This window comes from Limulus polyphemus, unplaced genomic scaffold (assembly GCF_000517525.1).
Source record: "Limulus polyphemus unplaced genomic scaffold, Limulus_polyphemus-2.1.2 Scaffold239, whole genome shotgun sequence".
NCBI classification, from domain to species: Eukaryota; Metazoa; Arthropoda; class Merostomata; order Xiphosura; family Limulidae; genus Limulus; species Limulus polyphemus.
Genome location: NW_013665849.1, coordinates 593,361 through 602,775, shown reverse-complemented (window position 1 = coordinate 602,775; position 9,415 = coordinate 593,361). Strand labels below are relative to the sequence as shown.

Sequence of the window (9,415 nt, the reverse complement as noted above, 5' to 3'; positions counted from 1 at the left end):
TTATAAAATTCACAGAGCGTATGTGCTACGATATTTGGTATTTTTAAATTAATGAACTTTTTTTTTTCTATTGAAAATGGTAAAAACATCCACAGAATATTTTATTTCATTGATATTGTAAGAAAAACACTGTTTTTTTGAAATTAAAACGAACATATTTTTTTATTTTCAACAGCCAATAAAGAGAAAAAAACAGTAGTTTATAGTTTTTTAATTACATCTGAAGTTAAGATACAAACATGTAATTGTTTCCAAATATCTGGAGTCAACGAAGAACAGTAAATACATCATTTAATTTTCATGTGATACTAGAGCTCACAGTGCTGCATCTATGTCGTTTATTTTATATTGCAGAAAACTGACATTCTCAGCAAGAACTAAAATAACATTTTCAGCAAACCTTCATCACTTCAGGGGCGAAGATGTGTCAGAATTAACAATTTCAAGTTTAGAATATACACACATCATTGCAGAATACATACATAAATTCACTCATTTAAAATCTTTTCATTTACGCAAGTTTGCCACGTCTGATATAGGAATTAGAAATTACGTAAATTTTATATTTGAAAACCCTTGATACAAATGGACAGGACCCCTGAAATAGAATACATAATGACATATATCATATTTACATTAGCACAGGGCTTTCAGAACAAGACGTGTAAGCATGTGAGATTTATACTACTTATCTATTATTTTAGGGGAAATTTGATAGTTTCATGCAACTGTGTAATCATACTAAAAGAAAAAAGCATTATTCAATGCAAGGATACTTAATATTGTAAATATGAAGACAAGGTAGAGGTTGGAAGCAGGACGCATTTACCGAGAAAATGAAGGAATAGAATGCTAACCCATGACTTACTTTTACACATACTAATGAATAGTTAGAATATGTTGGTGAAGATATCTTTGTAATATGGAAGTGCACCCATAAAGTACCATATTTTATTATAATATAATCTAGGTGACGAAACAATATAATTACATTTTACATTTTCAACATAATGTTTTCTGAAATCGGATTACTTTGTATTCAAGTTAATAGTTTTACTTTTGAGATTAATTTTAAAAGAGTTAAATATACAGCTGTTTACATAATGTGGTTTGAATGTATGCGGATATTTTTGCTCAATTTTTTACATAGGACACAGATGAAGGTAATCCACTTCTGATTAAACACGTGCGAGGACGGAATATTGATGGAAGATAAAGTAAACCTGTTTAAATTGAAAATGGACTTCGCAAATGAGACTGTTTATGATAAAACGTGTTGAAATCATTTTACCCAGCTTGTTTCCTCGAGCATTACTGTATTAGTGTTTTGAACAGTTTAATTCAACAGCCTTATTTTAGGAGCAGTTCCGTAGATGGTATGTAATCAGTTGGCTTCAACCCAGGAGAATTGTGGTCGTGGAAATAAAAGAGCCAATGACAAATTTCCTATTTTAAATACTATGTTGTTATCCCAGAAAGGATAAAAGTTCCTTGAAGCATGCTCATGCAATGCAGTGATGAATTATTGGTTTAGGGCTCATGATTTATCTTCATGGAGGGAGAGATTAATATGTTTGTGTGTGTAACATAAAGTCCCATTGGATCACGAATAATAAAATAATTCAAGATAAATCTAAGTCGAAAATACCAGCTGCGCTGTTATTTATTTATTAATTTGAAACTATGCTTTAAGAGTAATGTATCAAACACACAAAAAATCGTTTAGAGGGATTTAACAAGAATTTATAATGATAACAAAATGTAATACCGATTCTGTAGAAAGCTTAGTGAAGTCTGTATTTAAATACTTATTTAAATATAAATTTTTCTTGCAAAATGGAGGAGGAAAGGAAAGATATTTTATTTACCAATTTAATGTTTTACTTGCATTGGTAGACATTTTAAAACTACTTTTATCCATTCTGTATTATCATCACCTATAAATTTATAGAAGTAATTACATAGACTTCAAGTTTAAATTTCGAGCTTTACTACTGTGTGTTATTCAGTAAGTTAAATTGTTTTAAACAAATAACTTATCTTTTTTTTATAGATCGAAGCCACATTGGGCTAATTGTTGTGCCCACCGGGGGAATCGAACCTCGGATTTTAGCGTTGTAAGCCCGTAGATTTACCGCTTTCCCACCAGGAAACAACGAATAGCATCACGACGTTTGGCAACCTGTTTGCATATGATAACGATAAAAAGAAAAATTAGAAACTCCTTTTGTTAGTATATTATTATCGATTACACATTAATGTTTAATATTGGCTTCCAAAACAAAATGTCTGGTTTGTTTTGAATTTCGCGCAAAACTACACGAGGGCTATCTGGGCTAGCCGTCCCTAACTTAGCAGAGATAGACTAGAGGGAAGGCAGCTAGTCAACACCACCCACCGCCAACTCTTGGACTACTCTTTTACCAAAGAATAGTGGGATTGACCGTCACCTTATAACGCCCCCACAGCTGAAAAAGCGAGCATGTTTGGTGTGACGGAACGAAATATGTTTACGATCATATCTTAGCTTTATGTATGATCAGAAATATTAACTGATTACTTGGTGGAAGTGTCGGAAACTGCAGTAAAGAAAGAATATTTACTTAATAATTTTTGTTACAAATTTCTTAATAAATCTGAAAATGTATGTGTACGCTTTGTAAATCTTTTTGCATGTCAGACGATACACATTAAATTTCATATTTATATACGTTAAAGACAACATTTTATATGTATTTATATTTGTCGATTTTTTGTATGCGGATGTATTTGTAGTCTGGCCTTTTTTTACCAACAGTATGGAGTCCTAAAAAGAACTACATCGTCCAATAAGAAAGGCAATATAGGGTCTGAAGGAAGTTATTGTTGTCGCAAGATTAAAGATGCAGTTTTGAGATAGATTGACGTCACTTCTTTTTCTTTTTTAAGATCTATTAGTCTCAGTTACGTGAATTATAAGTATGGGTCTATTACAGTGACGTTAAAATTTTCTTGTGTCGGTGATCAATCAAAAACCGTTTTCCAACTCATTTTCCAACTTGGCACACGTTTCCGCTCAAAAGAACGCAGGAAACAGTTGAGTTAGAGAGCAATATTCGTGCCTATCAATTGGTGAGTCCTACGCTTAAAAGCTGGTACGTTTGTAAGATTACGAAAACCGAGAAGTACAGATATGGAAAAGAAGAAAGTGGTTCAAACCATAAGGGAGAAAGAAAAATAAAAGTATAAGATATTCTGTGCTTTAAGCTTAGTTGAATTTAAATTCCTAAAAGTCGATAAACATTGATTCATATAATAATCGAGAACAGCTGGTATATGTAAAATATTTGGTACACATATATTGATCGTCGACAAAACAGTACGGCAGAAACTAATTAAAAAAAAAAAGATAGATAATGAAAAAAAAGAAAAGTCTGGTTGGATAAATAAACGCCGGATTAGACTTACTGAATAATCTGAACTGATTAGCGTGAATTTCCTTCAAACTATCAGTTTCAGTTGGTTCAATTTGGGTTTCTTACTGCTTAACAGTAGATTTTCTAATTTCGGTAAAACACTTGAATGCAAACGACATTATTGTAAATCAAGAGTAGAATGCAGTCTAAGATTGGTGTTATTGAAGCGTAACTGTTTATTAATATTTCTCAAAAAATTATTTTTGATTTAAACAGTCACAGATACAAATACTGTAATAAATTATTAGATATGTAAATATTTAACCAAAACAAAAGTTAGTATGGAGTACTATTGCCCTTTATACCGAGTCTGATTATTTCTTACTTATATCAAATTGGCTCATTCTACGTCAAGGCCTCATAAGAATAGTTTGAGGCAAATCGATTTGTTCCTAATTACCAACCAACATTAAAAAAATATATGTTCACTGCAGTGAAATAAAAATAGAAATTACCAACCAACATTACAAAAATATATGTTCACTGCAGTGAAATAAAAATAGAAATTACCAACCAACATTAAAAAATATATGTTCATTGCAGTGAAATAAAAATAGAAATTACCAACCAACATTAAAGAAATATGTGTTCACTGCAGTGAAATAAAAATACAAATTACCAACCAACATTAAAAAATATATGTTCACTGCAGTGAAATAAAAATACAAATTACCAACCAACATTAAAAAATATATGTTCACTGCAGTGAAATAAAAATACAAATTACCAACCAACATTAAAAATATATGTTCACTGCAGTGAAATAAAATACAAATTACCAACCAATATTAGAAATATATGTTCACTGCAGTGAAATTAAAATACAAATTACCAACCAACATTAAAAAATATATGTTCACTGCGGTGAAATAAAACTACAAATTACCAAACAACATTAAAAAATATATGTTCACTGCAGTGAAATTAAAATACAAATTACCAACCAACATTAAAAATATATGTTTACTGCAGTGAAATAAAAATACAAAATACCAACCAACATTAAAGAAATATGTGTTCCTGTAGTGAAATAAAAATACAAATTAATCTTACATTTGCAAATTTGTTTCTCTATTACTTTTCACTCAATAGCTTTTGATAAAGATGATGATTGTTTGCTTTTTTAACCACTCATAAACGACGCTTTCACAGAAGTGCTCGTATTTATCCAAGAAGAGAAATTATGTTGAAATCAGATTCTTATAAAACAATTAAGGATAAGAAAAACCAAGTCGTGCATGGTAAATACAATAGGTCGGTGTTTCTGTTATCAGTATAATGCTGGAGGGTTTAGCTGAAAAAAAATAAAATCGGTAGACATATACATGCTGTTTTATTATAAATACACTTTCTTGTGGGTATTTAGGAAATATCTGTGGCTAAAAATGTGGATATTTTGTTCTATATCTTTCGAATCTACATTCGTTTTAATTATCAGTAGCTTAAAGATTTAAGCGGTTATTACATTGTGTGGTAGGTTCTAAATTCCGGGAATATCCAAAATTTAATTGGAAATGCACTAAACAAGTAATTAGCACATCACTCGTTAAAGTTTTTACATAAAAAAAGAATTTAAAAGTAATCATATTTAGAAACTAGGTAAATAAAGTCAAGGAAATAATCAATAAACGCATAAAATACTTAAAGAAATTTGCTATCAAAAACAATCAACTTGTTATGGATAGAAAAGAAGTTATTAAACATTTATGTTATTTACGTAACAGACACGTCATCCACTCCTGCCGATAAAACAGCTAACAGTGTTATTTTTTCATTTGTAAAATGTTTCATATTATAACATTATCTAAAGAACTACAGGGTTTAGAATAGAAATATTAAAATCTTCTGGTAACGAGGTGTATATAAGCACATTAAAACTAATATAGAAAGTATCATATTTAAACACATTACAGTTTTATCAAACTTTGGCGTGCATTCTGTTAAATCTTACAATGTGATACTTAAATTATTTTGGAATCTCGAATTACATAAAACATCATGTAAATAAAGGTTTATTGTCAATTCTAATAGATAATGGTATGAAATACATTAAAGAACATTTAAGAAACACTGAAGTATTATCAAAGAAAGACACGACATTAATTCGTTCATTATCATCAGTAATTCCATTGAATGTAAAGAGAAAATTAAAGACTTTGAAGCTATAACAATAGAAACATTTTATTTTAGTAATCTTTACACTAATCATCCTATTTAAATAATTAAAAGAGTCTTTCGTCAAGAATTACAAGGGCTTTTAAATAATTCTGGTATACTGGTATACTACTACTCTGCGTCAATAAACACAAAACTTCTTACGACAATGTCCTCACAAAAAATCACGAGTTTCAGATAATTTGTTTAATTAACGATACTTCATACAATTTATTCGACATGTCTTCCAACAGAGATATAGAACAAAAGGGAGGTAACTTCAGTTTCCAAGTTACAGATATTTATTTATTCAGATTAGAATTTTAATACATTACGAATCCTACTAAGACAGACCACAGTAAATATTGTCACATCAGTCGCGCTTGTAGATATGTAGATGATGTTCTTATACCGAATTATCAAAGTTTTCAAGACAAAGCCAAACAAATATATCTACCGGAGCTAACTCTAGAAAAAAACTATTTCACTGACAACAAAGTACAGTATCTGGATTTAGATATTAGCATCAGTAATCTAACATCCAAGTTTAAAGTTTTCAATAAAATAGACACTTTTATAGATTTTCCATTTCAAAATACGAATATTTCGAATAAGTTAGGTTACAATGTTTACTACTCACAGCTTGTTAGATACAATATAATGTTTTAAACATTACAAGGCTCGTGGATAGAGCTCGTACATTCATTCTCATTTCTCACAAACGAGGTTTCTCATTACACAATTTAAGCACAAAACTTCATTCAATTCTGCATGAAATTCAACAATATTCTTGCTACTGATTGCGGGTTTATAAGTTTTACATAGTATCACAACCTTTTCAAAAATTCCTTGCCTACACTTTAATTCCTTTGGATATTGTTTAGGGTAATAATGAACCACTTTGGTGTATTGACCACCATTGGTTTTGACTTCCGTTAGTTAAAGTTCTTATTATATGTAGTTAATACTAGCTATATAACGTTTCTGTATATAGTAAGACATTACGTCATTAATTAATTACACTAGTTTTTGATAATTGCTTTCTTTGCCTATTTACAAGTGTTTTAACTTTCCTTTCTAAGGCTTATTGTTATTGTTGAACTTTCTAGAGGCTTATCGCGTTTCCTTTTCGCCTTCTACAGAAGATTTAACGTTATTTATTACTTCCCGTAGCCAGCTCTATGTGTTTATTAAGTGTCAGAGGATAGTTAAATGAGAGTGGTAGTTTTAGACACACCTCATAATATGTTTAGAACGTTTTTTTTTCTGGATTATGTTAACATTGTTATATTTTCATGGACGGCTCAGGTATCCTTTAATTTTTTTTCATTTGTATCTTCATAGACATTATTTTTTGTTGTTGTTATATAGGTAAATTGCTACTACTAACTTGACACAGTTTAAACTGTAACATGTGTCGTCGTAAGTTTGTCACACTCACCCTCTCCTCTCAAATTACACCGCGGAGAGGCTTAATGAATTTTCATTGGTCAAGAGACATGTAAGAGAGAGTTGGAAAAAAAAATCATGCATGTTATAATGATGTTATGTTTTTCAAAGAATTTAATTATACGATAGTAGTTCAAACCAACAGGTAGTGTTTCTCTTTCCCTAAATAAGGCACACTAAATTATTTATATATTGTTACTTCCGTTAACAGAATTGGTTAGACTGTTTAATGCATTGAAAGCTATTAATTTTATCATTAATATTATTGGGATTATGGCCGATGATATCGTTAACAGCGAGAATACCCAACTGATGAAGAATGCATTCTGATCTTTATAAGTAGTAACGTAAAACAATTATATTAAATTAGCTATTCTGATTGTCAGGTTGGCTTTTAGTTAAAATTAATTATCATTAAATGTTGGTAAAAAAACCCAAATATGTTCAAAAGAACCTAGAAATGTATTATCTTGATGACATTTCTACTTAGTTTATGAAATTAAAAAATACTGTGATTGAATTTTATTAGACTTAGGCTTAGACGTAATGTCATATCTGAGCCCATCCTCTATCATGTGCAGTAAAACTAACTTTTTTTGGTTGATGTATGCCTAAATAGTTTTCTTAGATGTCAGGAAAAAAAAAACATCAAGTGAGCGGCGTGCTATTCATCGAGAATTTTTTCTAGCTTCTTGTACATTACTTTATCTTACTAAAGGTGAGTTAGTAATTAGTAATTTCATGCATATTCACGTCAGCTGCAAGAAACCCCACATATGAGAGATGACCTAATCAATTCGTTTCATTAAAATAACAGCAATGGGTCAATGATTTGTTTTAAGCCTTTCTATCTACACACAACGATATTTTCATGCCATGCTGACAGAAAATAGTGGCGAATTAATTAAAATCCTCAACTTTATTTTTACAGAGGAAATTATACTACTTCAAATAATGACTCGAGCCAAACTCAAAATGTAAAACTCATGGTCTCTTCAAAGCATGGAACATTGTTATACGCGGTGAATTAATTGGCGAAGAAGTAAGTAATGATTACTTAGAAAATCCGGTCATTGTGAAATTTACCTGTCTAATTTTAAATGCGTTTAATCGTAGCATAATTTGGTGAAACTTTAAGGTATCTGAACTTGATGTATAAATGCTGTATGATGCTTCATCGTTAAGGAAATAGGATGTGTTGTTGATAGCGCTTGGTTTTTTTTTGACAATTCATTACACAATTACTTATTTTTTTAGGTTTAAAAAAACGTTCTCGTTATGAAATTAACATCACGCAAAATGAACATCTGTGAATGACTACATTTTTTGGAATTGTGTATTCATAGGTATATGCCCTATTAATAATTTTAAGGCTATTATACTCCGCGTTTTACCATGTATGTTTTAGGAATTACCTTAAAATTACCATGTTCATGTATAGCATGTACTATTAGTCACCCCCTCCACCATGTAACATTAGTTTCCCCCACATGTGATATATATATATATATATATTAGTAAAAATAAATATGTAGTTAAAACCGCATAGGCGACAAATATATATAGAAGTTCAATAATAGGTTGAACAATCGCCAAGTTTTTATTTTTATCTAAAGAAGGATGACTTTTCGAACTAGCGCTCTTCGTCAGACAGTACAGGTTCGTCAGGTTGTAAGCTGTACGATCTGACCGATAAGCGCTAGCTTGAAATGTCATCCTTCTTTAAATAAAAATAAAAACTTGGCGATTGTTTAATAAATATATATTAGTAAGACATGGAGACGCATAAATGTATGTTATTGAAATTCTAATAAATTATCAGTGAAAAGAAGAATGTATATCAATATATCAACCGCACTGTCTGTTATATCCAATGTTTTCGCCCAGTAATCGGGCTCATCAGGCCTGCTGGGATACGACAGACGCAGTTTGAAACGCTATTTGTATTATCAAATTGCATGAACAACAATTGTTATTATGTGATTTAGATTAAATTTGATGAAGTATGATTTTTTATCAATTTTATAGTCATTTACCAATCAGAATTAGGGGTAACGATGAGTAATACAATCTGTGAAATTATTGAAAATAAGAATGAGGTTGCTTACCATGTGATTTAAGTTCATAACTCAAGTAAGTGATCTTAATATTCGAGCATTTAAAGACTTAATATAGGTTCTTAATAATTTAGAAGTGATAGACTAGGGGGGGGGAGGCAGCTAGCCAACATCCCTTCCCCGCAATTCATGTTCGGTGAGGCCCGGCATGGCCAGGTGGTTAGGGCACTCGGCTCGCAATCTGAGGTTCGCGGGTTCGAATCCCCGTCACACCAAAACATGCTCGCCCTTTCAGCCGTG

At 30.8% G+C, this 9,415-nt stretch overlaps 1 long non-coding RNA gene across 1 annotated transcript in view; it reads right to left on the bottom strand.

The window, feature by feature from the left end:
* Nucleotides 1-2,118: 2,118 nt before the first annotated feature.
* The window catches only part of LOC111085109, a 165,018-nt gene continuing 157,721 nt past the window's right edge, over nt 2,119-9,415 (bottom strand). Inside the window, exon 3 of the long non-coding RNA XR_002609958.1 lies at nt 2,119-2,182. This is a non-coding gene — a long non-coding RNA (uncharacterized LOC111085109). The remainder of the gene's footprint in view (nt 2,183-9,415) is intronic.